Source organism: Hyaena hyaena, unplaced genomic scaffold (assembly GCF_003009895.1).
Source record: "Hyaena hyaena isolate Hyena2069 unplaced genomic scaffold, ASM300989v1 scaffold_390, whole genome shotgun sequence".
NCBI lineage: Eukaryota > Metazoa > Chordata > Mammalia > Carnivora > Hyaenidae > Hyaena > Hyaena hyaena.
Window position 1 is genome coordinate 912018 of NW_024081018.1, and position 19659 is coordinate 931676.

General features: G+C 53.0%; 1 pseudogene; it reads left to right on the forward strand.

Moving 5' to 3' along the window:
* The first annotated feature begins 343 nt into the window (after positions 1-343).
* LOC120244532 lies at positions 344-8151 on the forward strand (annotated as a pseudogene).
* The last annotated feature ends 11508 nt before the right edge of the window (positions 8152-19659 follow it).

Sequence of the window (19659 nt, forward strand, 5' to 3'; positions counted from 1 at the left end):
TATCTTGTCCCAGGCACCCAGCGCCTCTATGACGGGCCCGTGACGCCTGTGATTCCTGGATGCATCGCGGGCGGGTGGCGTAGGGGCAAGGGGTGCTTAGCTGTGCCTGTCATCCCTTAAACATCCCCGGCATCTGGCTGTGGAAGAGCTGCAGGTGGGAGTGGAGGCGAAGCAGGTGGTGAGGAGGGGTGAGGGTACAAGCAGAGCCAAAGAAAAGTGCAGGAATTTAAAAAGGGGCCCCCATGATCCCAGCTGCCGCCTGTGGTGACTCAGCAGACACTGCGGTCTTTGCCAGGGAACTGGCAGGATGGCATGGGTCAGGCAGGGACCCAGAGGGAAGGAGATGGCGCACTCAGATGGGGCCATTGAGGAGCTTTCGATCAAGGAAGTATGATCAAAGGTAAGGGCAGGGGGCAGGAAAGGGTTCCAGGAAGTTGGACCGCTAGCAGTCCATCCACTGCTAGGTCTGATGGGGTGAGAGGTCAAGGGGGTGACTAGAACCTGTCTGGAAGGAGACAGCCCTGACACAAGCCGTGGCCTCAGATGAGGGATGCAGCCAGATCATGGCTGCCCCACAGGAGATGTGGGGCAGAATAAGGGCCATACACTCTGCTCCCATGTGCTGTCGGTGCTCCCACTGGTCAAGGTGAAGAGTAAGGGCTCCTCCCCGCATCCCCAGCCCCATGCAATCCTCACAGAAGAGCAGGGAAGAGGAGTTGGGGAGCAGGCCTGGAAGTGAGAAGAGACCCAATCCCGGCCCCCCCACCCCTGGCCCCCATTCCCAGCTGGTAACTCTGGAGAGCTATTTGACTTTCTTGGGCCTCAGTCTCCTCCTCTGTAAAAGCAAGGATGCTAAGGATGCTAGTATTCCGTTGTTCTGAATTTGAAACGCGATGATGTGTTTAAGGATTCCAGCGTGGAGCCCTGCATGCACTGGCTGGCTGCCAGCCCTTGGCTCCCAAGAGTTCAGCAACAAGAATACAAAATCGGGGACACCGAGAAGCCAGGCGCCAGCCCAGAAACAACCCTGGACATCAAACAATGCACTGGTGAGCTGTGTGCTCAGCGGGGCTTATAGTCCCTGCCAGGACTGGAACCCAGAAACTCTCTGTCTCTCTGCAGGGGCCTGAGGGACTGTGCACACGTGCGCACGCACACACGCACACACACACACACACACACACACAGAGGCAGCAGCTGCAGGAGGGTGTGTGCCCTGCGTCTTAGCCGCTCTGGAGAGAAGCAGCCCTGGGCCTGTCTGAAGCCTGGGGTCTGCACTGGGGTATCTGAGGTGGCGGAGCGGCAGAAGCTGGCCTGGGACCCGGCTGGAAGGACACTTGTCGGCCCAAGTCCACCTCCCTGTGTGGGAATCCTCCCGTGTACCTGCACGTATGTCACTTAGGTAGGACCCCAGCAACGACACGGTGACCCTGCCTGGGACAGCCCTCCGAGTTCAAGAACAGACTCTAGGCCTCCCCTCTGCCTGCGGGTGACATAACATCAATGCCCAGAACAAAGGCCCTTGGTGAGACCCACAGGCCTCTGTCCTTTACTGCTTTGTCACCCACATCTCAGGTTCACAGGAAGAGGGTTTTCAAAGCAACAGAGTCAGGTTGGCAATACTCGCAGCCCTGCGGTTAGTTTTTTTTTCAAAAGAAAGGAAACCGAAATGGATCAAAGAACTGCAAGTGCAGCAGATTAAGGCTCTGCCTGGAGGGAGGGGTCAGAGGGAAGGGAGCGAGGGCCGGGGTGGGAGGCCCTCCTCTCCCGGCTTCCAGTGCGGGAGTTGGGGTGCTGCTCAGTCTCCCCCAGAAGCAGTACCTGGGAGAAAGGAGACAGGGCTGCTCCTACTGCTCCTTAGGTTGGCAGATGATGACGTGGTGGGTGTGGCAGGAGCAAACAAAGAGGTGCAGGGGTCACCTGGAGGCCTGGACGAGCACAGCGCTGCCCAGTGCTAACCCCTTGTCCTCCCGCAGGTCCTCGGCCCCCGGGGGCGCTGGCGGCAAACTCCAGGTTGCCACCGCCCCCCTGCACCACCCAGGGTTCCCCGCTCACCTGCTCCACCCACCCGGACCAGCACAGCCTCCTCCCTGCGTACCCGGCCCGGCTCTGGCGTGGGGCTCCAGCCTCTCCGCGGGGCTGGCACCATCGCTTTCTCTAAGCAACGTCATCCCTAGCGTTTCTTCAGCGGCACCCGAGAGTCCAAATGGGAAACGTTAACCTTCCGTAGCTCCTTCCTATGAGACTATGGTTGAATTTACCAAGTTGCTTCATTTCTCTGACTTCCTTTCCATTTATTTTATGCTGTTGTATAGAACGAATCCTTTTTTAAAAGCATCTTTTAAGTTGTAAGATGTTCCAAGCATTTAGAAAAGCATAGGGAGTTATATAATGAGCGCCCCAGGACCCACCTACCAGCTTTATCAGCTCTTAACATATTATCACTTATGGTTTCATCATGGTGGTGGTGGTGGTAAAATGGAATGAACAAAGTTTACCATTTCTTAGCCATTGCCATTTCTTTAAAGTTTTTAAAGGTTTATTTATTTTATTTTTGAGAGAGAGCTAGTTCGGTGGGAGCTAGCTAGAGAGAGAGAGAGGGAAAGAGAGAATCCCAAGCAGGCTCCACAGTCAGAGCCTGATGCAGGGCTCGAACTTACCAGGCATGAGATTGAGATCATATATGACCTGAGGCAAAATCAAGAGTGGGACACTCAACCGACCTAGCCACCCAAGTGCCCTCAATTTCTCTGAGAAACATAACATTGTACATATAGTTAAAGGGCCCTATGCCCTCTCTTTCATTCCCTTGTCTTCTTCCTTAGGAATAGCCATAGCTCTAACTTTGATTCTCCTATAAAAGAGGTGATACATGTTTAACACAATTAAAACAATCCATACAATGGAGAAGGACATAAAGGAAAAAGTATACATCCTACTGCTCTCCACAACCTTCACCTTGCTCCCCCTGAAGTAACCATTGTTAAAACTTTCTATGAATCTTTCCAGGCATTTTTTAAAATACCTACAAATTAGGTTGCTTGTTTTCTTTCTTTTTTTTTTTTAATGTTTTATTTATTTCTGAAAGAGAGAGAGACAGCTTGAGCAGGGGAGGGTCAGAGAGAGAGGGAGACACAGAATCTGAAGCAAGCTCCAGGCTCTGAGCTAGCTGTCAGCAGAGCCCAACACAGGGCTCGTACCCACGAACCGTGAGATCATGACCTGAGCCAAAGTTGGATGCTTAACTGACTGAGCCATTCAGGCGCCCCAACTTGTTTTCTTTCTTAATAGAGACGAATTTACACTATGCACCATGCCCTCCAAATTGCCTTTTGGTTCTGATTATTGCAGTTCCTTGGACGTTTTTCCATGTGAGTACTGATAAATCTACCATATTCTTTTTAACAGCTGCGTGGGATTCTACTTTATTTAATAGTTTCCCATGGAGGGGCATTTAGGTGGTTTCCAGCTACTTAGCTATTCTAAACAAGCCTGCACTGAACATCCTTGGCATATAGTTTTGCTCTGTTGTGGGAATACTGTATATCTGTAGAATAAGTACCTAGAAATGCAGTTTTCGGATAAAAGGGTATGGAACATTTGACATCTTGAAAGATATGGCCGAATCCCCCTTTGTAAAAATGATCCGTTTAAACACCAACCAATAACGCACGAGGGTCCCTGTCTCCCCTCATCCTCAAGTACATGTCTTTTCATACCATTGTCAGCCTTTTATTTATCTTCTTCTACAAACTGCTCTAATCTTTTCCCCTGGCATTTTATGGTTTATTTTTTACATTTGAATCTTTGATCCATCTGGAATTAATTTCAGATGCACAATGAGACAGACATTCTTTTCAATTAACAATTATTGTTTTTCCTACTCTGTAAATAGATGGAATTAAGTACCAAGATAAAGGGAGAACAGATTTTGCTTCACTCCTAACAGGCCACTACTACCTGATTTTTGCCTCCCCACTCAGAACTAGCCCACCTCGAGGCTCTAGGTTAAGAAATGAAACACTGCCTCTGTCCACCCTATATTTATAGTGGACAGGCTGGACACAGATACTCCGCAAACACACAGTCATTCAACAAAGGGGCAGTCAATGGAACTTTGGGGTTTTATCCCCCAGGGAGAAGCATATTTCACGTGTGGGAAGAGGAAGTGCACCTGGATATTTGGTGGCCAGAGGAATAGCCGTAGCAGAATGCAACAGTTGGTCCAAATCCATTCTCCCTCTTTCTTTATAATAAAATTGATGTCAGGCACATGGCTAGGGACATGTGTTCTCCAGCACTGTGAATTTAGCTGGGACCATAAACCTACGTGCTCAGTAGGGGAATGTGAGCGAAACTGGCATGTGTCCCTCTGGCTATAATGGCTTTAAAATATGACACAAATCCTTCCACCCTCTTCCTAACAAGAGGTAGGGGATCTATGACCTAGGCAGTCTCCAACTATAACGTGCCTTCTAAGGCTAGGGCAGAGAGGTTTCTATCTCGTTCTCTGAGGACTCTAGCTCTTGGAGCCCTGAGCCTTCATCACAAAAGCTAACTCCCCTGAAGCCACCAATTGGAGAGGCCACCTGTGGGTCCCTGGGTACAGGCCTGGCTGAGCCTAGTCCTCCAGTCAGGCACCAGGTGAGTCAAGATACCTCCATAACATTCAACCCCAACCATTTGAGTCACCCGGTCATTTGAGTCTCGAGTCTTCGCTGAGGCCCCAGACAGTACACAGCACAAAGACAAGCCACTTCCCTGTGTTCTGTCCAAATTCCCAGCATTCCTCATGGACCCACAGAGTCAATGAGGATAATGAAATGGTCGATGTCTTTTAGCACTATATCTCGGGGCTGTTTGTTAGTCAGTAATGGACCCCTGGAACCAAACCAAGACCTAGAAAATTCTCCCCCTCCTTCCTGCTGGCTCCGGCCCAGAGGTGGCGATGACCTAGCCTCAACTACGCAGACGACAACTCCTAGGGATAACAGAGCCACAGCATGGAGGGAACCCAGGTCCTGAAAGGACCAGATGGGGCACTTCTGCCAGCTGATAAGAAACACTCATTTCCAGGCTTCTGTGAGGAAGGAATGAAGGGCTTTATTCCTTCAGCCAAACAAACAAAACAAAGATAGAGCAGTGAGCAAGGCAGACATGGTCCCTGCCCTCTGGGAACTCGGGTCTTTGACTGGGGAGGAGGCTGGAGGGAGGGGTCACAACACCAGATCAAACACCCAGTATTATACAGTTGGTTATTTATATCAGTTGTAATCAGTTCTAGGCAGAGATATACAGGGAGCTATAAAACTAATTCACAGGGGCTCTGACTCAGTGTGCGTGGACATGGAAGGTAGCCCTGAGGAAGTGATGCTTGACCAGAAGAGTGAGTAAAAAATTAAGTAGGATGGTAGGGAGGGAGGAGGGGAAGACTGTTCTGGCATCTGAAGTACGTAGAGCATGTGTAAAGGCTCCTAGTCAGGGAGATGATAAGTTTGAGAAACTGGGGAGCAGGCGGGGGGAAACCAATGTGAGCCTCGTGGGTCAGGCTAAGGATTTGAGATACGATCTCTAAGAAATGAGAATTCATGGCAGTAATTCCAGCAGGAAAATCAGTCTTCAGAAGCTCTGTAGGGAACAGACTAGGGGCAGAGAGGAGGCCAGGAAGCTGATGGAGACCCCGTCTGTGATGAGGACGTGGAGATAAACATAGCGATTAGTTTGAGAGACACTTGGGAGACAGTTGATAGGATTTGGGATAAGGGAACTTGTTGAGAGAGAGGAGTCAAGGATGAAACACCAGTAAGATGATGTCTGGTCTATGAGTAAATTGTAATGTTAGGGCCAGAGGAAACGGAGGCATGACCAAGTTCAAAGGCATCTCAGAGCAAGAGAAAGGGGATCGGGTTTGTAAGTGGAGGCCTTTGAGCAAGTCACTTTTCACATTTTTATATATTTGCTTGACCTATGGCACAGGATAGCTTTGAGCATAAGGACAATGGCTGTATTCATTCATTCATTCATTCATTCATTCAAAATGCATTGTGAGTGGTGCCTAGGATGATCAATAAATCATATAAAGCACATGGTGTATTAGTGACAGGGCTAAGGAAAACAAACAGAGCAGAGAAGGGGATACGAATGGGAGGAATCTGAGCAGGGAATCTGTGGAATCAGTGGGGGACTCTCCTGTAGGCAAAATATTAAAATATTTTATTTTTGCAAATGTCACAAAGATATGTGGCCCCATGAATCAATTTCTAGGGCCTTGGGCAGGGTGGTGCAATGAGGGGGCCCAGAGCATAGCTTCAGGACTTTCTCAGTAATTCCACCTCTGCTCATGAGTAATAGAGCTGGGGAAGGGGAGGAGCCTAACTGTAGGTGTCACAAACAGAAATTGCTTCTGTGACTTACAGCAAGTCACCCGATTACACTGATCCTCAATTTCCTGATCTGTAAATGCAGAAAACAATATCATGTCCTTAAAAGGTTTTCAGGAGTAAATAAGGGCATATCAGTAAAGATCCTGGCTCATAGTAATAAATGGTAGCTATTTTATTTTATTTTATTTTATTTTACATTTTATTTTATTTTATTTTATTTTATTTTGAGAGAGAGAGCATGAGCCAGCAGGAGGGGCAGAGAGAGAAGGAGAGAGAGAGAGTCCCAAGCAGGTTTCATACTCAGCACAGAGCCCACAACCATCGGATCATGACCTCAGCCAAAATCTAGAGTTGGACGCTCAACCGGCTGAGCTACTCAGGTGCCCCCATGGTAATTATTATTTTAATTTTTATTCCTACTCCTCACAAATGGGGAACCACGATCTCACCTCAGGGAGGGACCAGAAAGAACCAGAATAAAGAGAGGATTGTGAGCACCAATGGCAGGAGACCCCATGCTGCCTGGGAGTACTGGGTTCAGTGACTCCAGGATGTGCACGCTGTGTGTGTGGCCTTTGACCTGGGGGCCTGGTCTGTAGCAGTGGCCCTCGTGCGCTATGCTATGTAGTACCTTTGAAGATCATACAGCAAGTGAAGACCCAGCTGTCCCTATGGACCTGGATGTGTGGATGGGATGAGCAGAGTGAGCAGAGGCAAGGCAGGCTGGAGCTATTGTCTTCTTCGCACAGCCACCACAGTCACCACAGCATCCCCAGAGCCTTCTCTCTCCTGTGCTCAGTGGCAACTCTTAGGAAAAACTGATGGCCCTGGTTGCAGAAGAAGCAATAGCAATAGTACCAAACAATAAAATCATTGTAGTAGGTGTTGAATAAGCTGGTGGCATGTGTCAGTAGCATTCTGGGAAAGTCTCTAAATGATGAACTTGCCCTTGTGGATGTGTTAGAAGACAAACTCAAAAAAGAAATGGTGCCTCTGCAGCATGGGAGGTGACTTCTTCAGACCAAAAATTGTGGCAGATAAAGATTACTCTGTGACTGAAAAGTCTGTGATGGAAAATGCAGGAGTCCACCAGCCAGATGAAGAGAGTCATCTCAATCTGGTGCAGGGGAATATTAATGTCTTCAGATTCATTCTTCTTCAGATCATCAAGGACAGCCCAAGTGCATCATAATCATAGTTCCCAATCCAGTGGATTCTCACATTCTCACATATGTTACCTGGACACTAACTGGATTACCTGAGCACCACATGATTGGAAGTGAGTGCAAGATTTTGCAATCTTCTGGCTGAAAAATTTGGCATTCATCCCAGCAACTGCCAAGTTTGGGGACAATGTGGTGTCTTTAGTGAGATTGTACATGTGGCAGGGCACTTCTCTTTAGGAACTGAATCCAGAAACGGGAAGGGCCAATGATAGTGAAGATTGGAAGGAAGTATATATGATGGTGACCAGAAGTGCCTACAGAAACATGAAGCCCAAAGGATATGTACTGGATGGCTACTGGATAAGTGTGGCTAACCTCACTGGATGCATATCAAAAATCTACCCAGGATTTATCCCGGGTCAGTGATGGTGAAGGGGACGAATGGCATTGAGAATGAGGTCTTCCTGAGCCTTCCATGTATCCTGAGTGCTCAGGGGTTAACCAGTGTTATCAACCAGATGCGGAAGGCTGACCAAGTGGCTGAGCTCCAGAACAGTGCAGATTCCCTGTGGGGCATCCAGAAGGACCTAAAAGATCTGTGACTTCTGGATTCTGGGCTGTAGAAATTGAAAAATTCCAATGTGATTAACCCTGAATCTCTATAGTTTTTATCCATGTATGTGGATCACAGTCTGCTTTTATCTTCATAGACATGTGAGTTTGGGCTCCCAGAATCAAAGCCTGCACTTCATCTTTTCCTTACGCATTCGTTCCATGTTGGGGGTGGGGTAACTATGGGCGGGGGGGGGGGGGAGGGGGGAGAAGGAAAAAGGAAAGAGAGAAAAGATAGAAAGGAAGGATAGATAGGAAGGAAGAGGGAAGGCTGGCGGCTCAGGCAGAACTGGATTCCAACCCAGTGTTAGGACAGTCTAACGCTGCCTCAAAAGGGGTTCGTGAGTACGTGGACAGAGCCCAAGGCCACTGCTCCTGCCCCCCTCCTCTTCCAGTCAGATACATGTTCCAGGACCTGTACCCACAAGGAGATGAGACTGCGACAGCCTTGGGCCTCCGGCGACCGAAAGCTCCCCCCGGGGCCCTGGGCGTGCGTCTGCCGCAGCAAATACTCTCAGGCGTCTAACAAAGCAAGCTCAGCCCGCAGTGGGTGCTGGTGACGTTTGATGACTTAAAACAATTAAACCCATAATCAGAGGGTGCTCCGACTCGGCTGCTGTGGGTTTGTTTGCCCACGAGTCACAACCATCTTGCTGGGAGAGTGCATCAGCCGTTAGCCCTCAAAGTTCTGTTGCTAAGAGATTATGAACCAGATGATGTTTCCAAAAAATAACCACTACAGGATGTTCCGGGATAGAGGCATAATAACAGCCCGAACAGAACGGATATGCTGCTATTGATAAATCCTCATGAAGAGCCAAGGACTGGGGCAGCTGGGGCTAGCCTGGCCATGCGCAGCCTATGTAAATTACTGGCTTGCCAAGATTTTAAATGTAACAAAATCTAGTCATCAGTGATAACCATAGGGACATAATCTGAAGTCTTGATGATTCCGAAAGTTCTCTCATCAACCAAGATGTATCTGTTGGAGGCCTGTTGTTTGCCTATTCCGAGCATGTTTACAACCATCTCAGCCACATTTAGGAGCAGGCAGTGACTAAGCCTAAAAGGGCTGTAACCACCCCTTGTATGACACGGTGCCTGTGGGTGACAGTTGATGAAGTGATTTAACAGAGCTGCTTGCAGCCACCTCCACCATCGCTCTGTTGCTGGGGTAACAGGAACCAGTCAATTAGCAGCAGCCCAGGTTAGAGCAGGACAGTTTCCATCAACAGGAAGTCAGCAAACAGGGTGCTTGCAAGAAACTGAGGGTTATTTGGCGCCTGAAACAGATCTGCCCGTGGGTTTTCCTGGGAAGAGGCAGCCAATTGCTCTGGGTCCTCACCGAAGGCTCTTTGGCTCACTCACAGGGGGTGTCTCAAGCAGGTGATATGGTCCAAAGTGGCTGTCACCTGTTAGGAAAGGAAATCCTCACCTCTGTCGGCCTCTCTCCTGACCTGGGAGCAGAGAAGCATGATGTCAGCCTGACAACCCCTTCCTGCCCCCCCCCCACCCCCTACCCTCCCAAGGCCCCATCCCATCCCCTCTGATTTCTATCTGGTCAGGCCCCTGCCCCCAGTGACCTAATGGTCTACACTTTATCTTGCTGGGGCAGGTGGTAGAGGCCAAGTTGCTGTGTTCTTCTCTTTCATTTAACAGGTAAAGGAGCCAAGGACCAGAAAGACAAAGCAAGGTGTCAGGGTCATGCAGCTGGTACGTCAGGAGGCAGCTGCAGGTCTTCTAGCCCTGAATCCCAGGGTTGTCCCCGTGTCCTAGCCCCGAATCCCAGGGTTGTCCCCGTGTCCTAGCCCCGAATCCCAGGGTCGTCCCTGTGTCCTGGCCCCGAATCCCAGGACCGTCCCTGTGTCCTGGCCCCGAATCCCAGGACCGTCCCCGTTCCCAGGCCCCGAATCCCAGGACCGTCCCCGTTCCCAGGCCCCGAATCCCAGGACTGTCCCCGAGTCCTGGCCCCGAATTCCAGGACCGTCCCTGCTCTGTGGACCCCAAACACCCCATGATGGAAACTGCACAGGAAACCGCCAAGTGTTGCAATGTCTCCCAGGAAGGGGTCAGAGTTTCCATGGGCTGACCCTGGTGACCCTCAGTCGCTGTGGGGCCCTCAGGGAAGGGGCACAGGACCACGGGCACTCTGCCTCTCCCCATCCTCCAAGGGGGCAGAGGAAGGTGTCATGGATAAAGCCAACCATTAAGATCCCACGCTTGGGAGTTTATTCCGCCAGTCACTACGCAGGTGACCTCGGGCGAGTTACTTAATCTTCTGCGGTATTGTTTCCTCTCTACAAACTAGGACAAGTACCTCCTTACTTTATGGGGTTGTTATGAGGAGCGCCTGAGATTAGACAGGTACAAGTGGTCAGCAGGGTGCGCGGGAAACCCCTGACAAATGCTAACAGTGGCGGCGGCTGTGGCTCTAACAGTAGTGTCCCCTTCACCACCAGCTGCACCCACCCTGTTGGGGCCCTGGGGTGCAAATGGGCAGGAGGCTGGCGCCAGCAGACAGGAGGCTGGTGACAAAGGGACACATTTCCCAGGGCTCCTGGTGACCGAGCCTTAATTTTTCAGAAGCTGGGCTCCCGGAGCAGAGAAGCAGCTCTGTGGGTTTCTGTGCCTGTCTAAACACATGTGCTTTCAATTGGCTCTCTTGGGCTGGAATTCCCCAGTGCCCAGCGCAGCAACCCCCGCTGCCCAGCGCCCCCCACCCAGGGGCTTCTTCCCTTGGCCAGGCCTCGGGGGACACTTCTTCAGCAAGCTGCTTCCTCCCCCTCGGAGTAGGACAGAGCTAGAGCCCGGTCTGTCTGAAAGTTGCTCTTCTGAGGGTCTTAAAACCCCAGTCCAGAGAAGGACATCTAGGGAGGGCCGGGAGCCGTACAGACGAAGGCTGTGGCAGAGGGTCACGAATTCACCAGCTCTGCCATTTGGCACCCACCCCCAGTGCAGCGGCTCTGTTATCCTGTGGGGTCAGGACGCCGTTTCTGCCGAGTCATCCTTTCTTGCCCAGAGAGATCCTGGCCTGAAGCCACATTCCTGGTGGGGTCTGAATGCCACAGAGGACGGAAACTTCCTTTCTCACCAGACCCCGGCTCCCCGGCCCGGCACACAGTCCGGTCTCTCAGCAGCCTCTGCCGGCAGCAAACTCTCTCCACTAAGCCTGTGTGGGTCCTCCCCGCAGAGCCATAGGCCTCTCTAGACCTTGACTCTAGGAGAGCTTAGAGCATTCCACAAGGAGGCAAGGATGCTCGTGTGCCTAGGGCGGAGAGGCTACGCTTAAGGGGAGGGGGAAGAGGGGCATTGAGGAACTGTGTGTTAACTCCCCACCTGCCTACTTGGTGGCCCCTCCTGCCAGTGGGAGCTCAGCAGTCCCTGCTGCTTGAGGACAAGTCTGGGCAGAGATCTCAAGCTAGAAAGGAGACAGAGGCTTCATCCCTGGGCCCATACTGCCACCATCTAGCAACTCCAGCAACCCCTTGTGCAAAGTTTTAGTGTCCCCAGATGTGCAAGTTGGCCACACCTTCTGCAGAGCCCATGCTTCAGGAACCTATGTGCCAGGCACTATCCTAGGCACTGGCCCTACAGCAGTGGACCAAGGCGGATGTGGCCGTCCCGGCATCCCTCCTGTCCTTGCCAGGCCCACTGGCTCTGGTTCCAATCATGCCTGGGTTCCTATCGTGGCTCCCCACTTCTAGCTGTGTGACCTTGAGCAAGTTACTTTACCTCTCTGGATCTTGTCTTATCTATAAAATGAGGGCAGGCTAATACCGACTTCACAGGGCTGATAAGAGAGGCCAATGAGTTAATATATATATATATATATATATACAATATATGTGCATATATGTTAATATATGTAAGATGTTTAGAACGGTTCCTGGCACAAAGATTTCAGTATCTGTGTGGGTGCATGGGGGGACGGGGGTGTGTGCACGCCATGCCTTTGCTCTCGCTGCCCTCTACCTGGAATGCTTTTCCCCTGCAGGAATCTGTGGGCTCAACCATGGCAGAGTTTTCAGAAGGGAGGACGTAAGGGGGGGCGGGCCTAAGGTCAGGCCAGAGGCCCGCTAGGGCCACCAGCACCTGCAAAGCACTTTACATTCCCCTGCGAGGCCAGTGAGGGAAGGGGGCTCAGGGAGGTAAGACATGTGCCTGGGGCTGCAGCCCTCATACGTGTTGAATCTGAGAGTGGAGCTTGGGTTCTTCTGACTGCAGGTAGCACTGCCCCTGCCCCGCCTCACCATGCTGGTCCCCAGGAAACTTCAGGCACCCCCAGGTCATCTCCAGAACCTCAGAGCTCCCCCCAAGACTCAGCACCCAGAGGATAGGCACTTCCTGGACTTTTGGAGATCTCAGAGCCAGACAGGACCGAGGGAGGCCTCGGGACAGGGGGCGCTGGGCTGGCAGGAAGCACTCAGCCCAGGAAACTCTGAGCAATGCCTGCAGACCACAGAGCCCCCAGGCTTCCTGCCCTCTCCACAGGCAGCCCTGTCAACGTCAACGGGTTTGTGAAACCCTGCCGGGCGGCCAGTGGGAACTCAAGGGGCCCCAGGGTTCACCGGCTGTGGTCACCCTGCTCTGTCACAGCCCAGGAGAAGGTGGCTTTCTAAAGACTGCTGTCCACACTGCAACGGGATCCAACTGCCATGGGCGGCAGGCACCTGATGGTGGCCCCATCTTCTCAGGTCTCAGGCCTCCAGACCCCAGGGTTTCTCCCTGGAGGCCGGTGTCTCCGGGACCTCCCCAGACAAGGGAACTGCTGGCCGCAGCTGTAGGGTGAGATCTGTGGCTGAGGAATTTTGGAGTGGGAGATATGGGGGTTATAAGCCCAGATATGTGGGTTATAGTTTCACTGGCTGTGTGACTTTGGGCAATTTGGCTAAGCTCTCTGTGCCTCAGTGTCCTCATATGTAAAGTGGTGATAAAAAGCACCTATCTTTTTGTGAAGATTGACTAGAACAATGCCATGGGAGGTTTGATACAATACCTGACACCCAGTAAGCTCTTAATACGTAGAAGCTCTTGTTTCGGTCAACACTATGAGGGGCAACAGAAATCAGGGTGCCAATACTTTCACGCTTACTTCCTTTTGCAGTTTTAATTCAAACCATCCAGACCCAATCTGCTCTACTTGAAGGAAGTGTATACCTTCCTCTGGACGCTTCCTCTCTCTTTAAATTGCTCAAGAACCCCAAGTCTTATGTGCTCTAAAAGAAGGGGGTGGCAGGTCCAACTTCCACCCATAGGCCAGGAGAACGGAACTCTGACCAGTCTCACTGCTATGGTGCCTGTTGACAGCTGTTCCCATGTGGTCAGAAGGAGGAAGCCGGTCCTGCCCCACCCAGTGCCCCGCAAGGCCACATGCATCTTCCAGGCAGATGACTCCACGCATGGCCAAGGGTGCCCTCCCTCCTACTCCCAGGGTTGCTACCCACATTGGTGGTTTGTTCATGTTCATATGTGGCCATCCCCAGTGCTGAGTCTTCAGGGCTCCTGGGTCCACCCCTCACAGACTGGATAGGTGTTTAATCCCTTTTCCTTCCCCAGGATCCTCACTGGGGTTGGGGTTCTCCCCCTCAGACCCCTGAACACAGTCTCATTATTCCTGTGTCTGAAAGTCCCCAGAAAGCGGCACACCTTGGCCACTCCAGCCCCCTACCCAAGCGGCCAGCCTCAGGGCTGATTCCCCTGTCCGTGGACCACCAAGGTCACTTTCCCAAGCAACAGAGAGAAAGCCATCTCCGTGGTGGGGAGGGGGAGGGGGGCACCCTGCCACACTACGTTTCTTCCGGGCAACTAGGCAGCAGAGAGATGACAAAATAGAAGCGAGGGCAGTGACAGAGACCTTTTCTCTTTATGCTCCAGAGCCTGGGATGTGAGCTCCTGGAAACAGGGGACCAGAAGGTTGCATTTCTGTGTCCCCCAGCATCTGGCTCCAGAGCCTGAGCTCTCACCATCATGGCCACAGGCACGGCTCAGTCAGTGTGTGTCGACTGACCAACTGACTGAGAGCAAAACACCTATCTGAAGCGGGAAGGATCAAGCAGAGATGGTGGGTTGGCCAGAAGAGGGGAAACCAGGCCCACAGGAAGCAGACGGGTCTGCAGGAGAGGTGCAGCACCTCACAGGAGCAGAGGAAAGGGGGTGCTTCTCTAGGGGCCATGAGGGTGGCGCTTGGGGAGCTGAAGGACCCCAGAGGCATCTCTGGAAGAACTTGGGAGACTGCTGGACTCCTTCGGGTGCTCAGCAGGGCTTGGGGAGCATGCATGGCCGCAGCTGATGGGGGTGGCAGCCCCCCAGGAGGAGGGGCAGGGGGGCTCTCAGAGGGATCCAGGGAATTATAACCCCCCTTCTGTGAAGGAAGCCCTGGTTCCAACCATAAAGCAACAGCAAGCACACTGCTCTTGCCAGAGTCAGAGCCCAGGCTGTCCCAGAGAAGAGAGCCCACTGTTCAGAAGCTGCCCCAACCCTCTCTGCGGCCCCCTCAGTGCCCTGGGCAAAGATGCGGGGGCCCTGGGGCTTGCCCAGCCTTCCTCAGACACAGTAGGCGCAGGGAGTGTCTGTCTGAGGGGGCAGAAACAATAGCCAGCACCCAGTACAGAGGACACACGGGGTCACGACCTTTGAAGACCCATAAGCTGGTTTCAAACCCCAGCTCACACCTGCCAGCTGTGTGTCAAGGTGCCCTCTCTGGGCCTCAGTCATGCACCTTGCAACAGTATGGACCTCATGGAATGGTTCAATGGCAGGACACAAGGCACTCAGCCCAGAGCCTGGCACGTGGTGCCAAAGTGTGGCCTCCTTTGGCATCACACTGGTCCGGGTGTCTGAGGAGCCCGGGAGGGTGACGCAGACCTCTTCCAGCCTTGTGCCCGTCTGTGAACTTACTTGGCATCTCGGGCACGACTGGAGGCGGCTGGGCCTTGGCCAGGGAGTACAGGAGGTTTCTCACCGTGGCAGGGAAATTGCTGGGTTGGGGGTGCGGACAGCCACAGTGGCCGTCTCTCTGCAGGACGGATGCGGCTTTGCTGACAGAGAGTCTGCGGCCTGGGCATGCCAGCGGTGCAGGTCTGAGGTCAGCAGTGGGGAGCCGGGCCCACCACGGCCTCGCCGTCCCCGGCAGGGCCCCACCAGGGCAAAGCATCTGCTTCCAATCAGCTGCCCCTTGGCCCAGGGAGGGGGCGGGGGCCGAGGCCTTCTCCCCAGGCTGGGCTCTCACGGGCCAGATGGACATCAAGAGCAAAGAAATCAGGGAGCCGCTCTGAGGGTCCTGGGGCCAGGGGCTCCGGTCAAACAGCAGAAGACTGGAAATCGAGGTTTGTTGTCGTTTGCTCACTTAAAGAAGTCCTACTAGCTCGCTGTTGCAAAGCCACAACCAGTCGAGCCCAGTCAGTACCCCCACCTCCCCTGGCCCATGCCTCTGGCTTGTTCCCCACTCCAGACTATGTACTTACCCCCCATGCCTGGGGGCCCCTGCCGTGCTCTGTGCCCTGCTGAGTCCTCATCCTTCAGCTTAAATCCCATTTCCTCAGGAAAACCTCCTTGGCCCCATGTTTGGTCCCAGCTTAACAACCTTGTTTGGCTTGATGCCATCTGTACTTACGTAGTTATCTATGGAAGTCAGAGTTGTGTCTGTCTTCCTTGGGACCGTATCCCTAAAATCCAGCATAGTGCCTGACACAGAGCACGTGCTCAATAAATACTTGTTGAATCAATGGCTGAATCGTGCCTCATCATTTTTTCTAACAGTTTCCAAGTGTGATCTTCAAATGTTTTATCCCTGCAGGATGAGCAGTGCTTACGCCCATTTTACAGGCCCAAAGTCAAGGTCAAGGGTGAGTTATGGACCCTGGCTCCCAACCCAGTGCTCCTCCTTTATCCAGCAGTAAAAAGAATGGATATGGGGAGAGTAGGCTTTGCAGTCCACCCCACTGGGGTCAAAACCAAGTGCTGCTGCTCACGGCTCTGTTACCTCTGACAGGCGACTCCCCTCTCTGAGCCTCATTCCCCTCATCTATACAATGGTACAACAGGGCTGACTTGGATGGGCTATGGTGAGGCTTCCGTGAGCCCACGATGGTCATATTTCTAGCGCAAGAATTGGGTCTCTGTGCTTGTACAGCCCTCCTTGGCTCACAAGAACCATTTCTTGGGGCATTTAGTGGTTTCCTGTTGGCAGCAGGCAGGCCTTCTTCCCCTGTACCCGGGAGCGCCCTATGGACAAGGCTGGGTCTGGTGCCTCCCTGCACCCCTCTTTGCTCCGAGGCCAGCATGAGCCTGAGGTGTTTACTCAGCTAGATGCTCTGGGTCCAGAGACGAAGCTCTGCTAACTTCCTGCTGATAAGCCGATGAAGGATCTAGGAGCAGAGCCCTCTCCCACTGGGATCCAAGGGCTGGAGGCTAAGTGGAGGCCCCAGCCATGGAGCAGAAGGGAGCTTTCAGAGAACTTGTGAGTTCCAAAGGAGAGAGCAACAAACTCCAGAGGAGAAGAGGAGGGATATGGCCAGAGGGAGGGCAAAATCCAGACAAGATGCTGTGACAGAGGCGCCGCAGAGGGCAGGTTTGACCTGGGACTTATAGAGTAGCCTCGGGGCCTATAAAGACAGAAGAGGGGTCTGGGAGGGAACGGGAGAATTAGCCTAGACCTTGGCCTGTTGGTGGGCAAAATGAGGCAGAGGCCTAGAGCACAGACCCAAGCACGCAACTTGAACCTTGGAGCTCAGGGTATCTGTTATACTCTTAACCTGACTTCTGGGTATTCCTTTAGCAGCAGCGGCAAGACCAGAGCATGCACCCCACAAGCACTGGTTAAATGAATGAATGAAGAGGAATAACGTTTATCTATTAACTTCCTTACATGCTCTCCCTGACTCTTTCGAGTCTGCCCTTCTTGCAGCCATCTGAAAAATGCCACTGGGACCCCCTCGCCCCCTTGGGAGCCCGCAGGGGGCCTCCCTTCCCCCGCAGATAGAGGAAACACACAGTGGCCTCTGAGCCACATCTGGATCACTGGCCTTCCCTGTTTGGCCCACACGGTGTGTTTTGGTTTTGTTATGTGTTAAACCCAAATTAGTTGCTCACGTCTAAAAATGAAAGTGCCCGCGGAAAACTGCATTTACAGCCTCTCTGCAGAGTCAGTTGGGAAACCTATCAGCTGGGTCTGGGTAGCGGCTGGAGCTGCTGGGAGACGACTTGCCCTCCCGGGACCTCGTCCTGATCCCGCGTCTTCCGTCCCTCCCTTCCCACCCGGCCCCTGCAGACGGCAGACAGTGACCCCTGCCCACAGGCAGAACTCCAAACTCCTCCACGGGCCCCCGAGGCCTCTGTGATGTGACCCTCACTCGGGACGAGCATTTCCATCTGTCTCTCCTCACTGTCCTTGTCCCCAAGGTTCTGGCCACAGCACGCCATCTTAGTTCTAGAGCTCTTTCACGATTCTGAGCGCTTGCACAAGTGGGACCTCGGTTGTGGTGCCTGTGCTTGCTGTGGGGACCGTGCTGATGCCTCTGCGATCTTCAGTCTAGGCTCAAGCCATCTTGGTAGTGGTGGAGTCTCCTGCTGCCTGTCCTGGGTGAGCAGCCCCTCTGTGCCGCCACAGCCCAGGTACCCACAGCGACTCGCGCCCCTGTCGATGCGCTCCACACTGCTCCCCAGGCTGTGGGTTCAGGACCATGGGAATCACACCTTTGTCTCTCTTTACTTCTGGAATCCCCAGGGCCAATCTCTGGACACGGAATACAACCCCCTAGCCTAGCCCAGTATGTGCCTTGAGGGAATGCATCAAGTAGAAGCCCTTGATTTCAAGTGACGCAGGAGCAGGAAAGAAAATCCCCAAACAATCGCCAAAAAAAAAAAAAAAAATTGAGAAGCCTTTGGATGGTGCCTTATGAAGGGCTGGATTTTGTCACATCTACTCCCAGCACTGGCCATTCCAGAAGACACTCCCTCAATCAGGCCAGCTCTCGAAAAATAAGAAAATGGGATAGAAGCACCTGGGTGGCTCAGTTAGATGAGCATCCGGCTTCAGCTCAGGTCATGATCCCACAGTTGGTGAGTTCAAGCCCCATGTCAGTGTCACTGCTGCCGGCTCAGGGCCCCCACTTCATTCAGATCCTCTGTCCCCCTCTCCCTCCCTCCTGCTTGTCCTCTCTCTAAAAAAAATAAACATTTAAAAAAATAGAAAAGGAAATGGGACAAGTGTTGTTTTTGGAGACGACTAGACACACTCATGCGCACGCGCACACACACACAGCCACACCACTGACATCAGGTGCGTGTACACGGATGCACAGACATGCCCCGTGTCCAATACCATCAGGCACCTCCTATTTGACCTCCAGCTGAGGCCCGGCGCCTCCCTCATATTCCAGGCTTTTCCTGACTCCTCTCCCACCCAAACTGCTATGTCCCAGGTTCTCGGCCTAAGCCTACTCTTTCAACCCAGCTTGCTCAATCCATCACGGGGTCCGACAGCTCAGGCCAGCAGCTGGCAGTAGAGACTGCTTTCGCACTTGAACACTGAGGGCGACTCCATCTAATAGATGGGAGCCTCGGTCTAGAGTTGGATTCCGAGGGGCCTGGCTGGGGGAGGGGAAGCGCCACCAGGACAGGACAGCGAGTGCCTTGGGGCACTGGCACCCACAGCTAATGGAGTACTGTGTCTTGCCAGGCCCCCGCTGAGCTGTGCAACTGGCCCACAGAGCCAGCTCCTGGGCGACAGGGACAGGTGTGCTCCTCAGCCGTCTGGCTCTGGTCCTGAAGTCTCATTCTTTAATATACCCACTGAGCCGCGCTGGGCACAGGAGTGGTGTGCAAATAGCCATCGTGGTGCATGTGCATATCAAGCGAGGTAACATTCCTGCGTGCCGAAGTCAAACTTGGGGAGAAGGGGAGGGTCTTTCCCATGGCCTCATCAGCGTGCCCAGGGGGGCTGGCAGAGCCAATAAGATAACACTTAAGGAGAAGGGGGCCCAGGATCTGTCTATAAGTTACCTCCTGGCCCCGTTTCAAAGAGGAAGCTCAGGCTGGGCAAGGTGAGTCACTGCCCCAGGCATATTTCCAGGACTCTGGCCCCTGTCCGGGCTCTGCCCCTTTCTGCCTCAGTGCTGCTCCCCAGGCTGTGCAAGTCTGGGGGGGTGGGGGGACCTTAGTACTTCTCCACACCTGAACCCGGGGTAGGCATCCTGGCTCAAGGGAGGCGCCAGCCCTCCTGGGCACCCACCCCAACGCAGAGGATCTCGGGCTCGAAGGGTATTGACACAGAGTTCTGGTTGGCTTCCTCCAGCGCTGCCTCCTGCTGTTCCAGCTACCATAGCCAATGCCATTAATCACCTTCACTCACCAATCCCCCAGGAATGTGGCGGTCTCATAAAAGTCCGCCCTGGGTTAAACAAACAAACCAACCTAGGCTTCTAAGTTAGCTGAGAATCCGCCAGGTTTCTGGCCTCTCTTACTCCGCTCTGCCCACTGCCCCGCCCCCATGCTGCCTT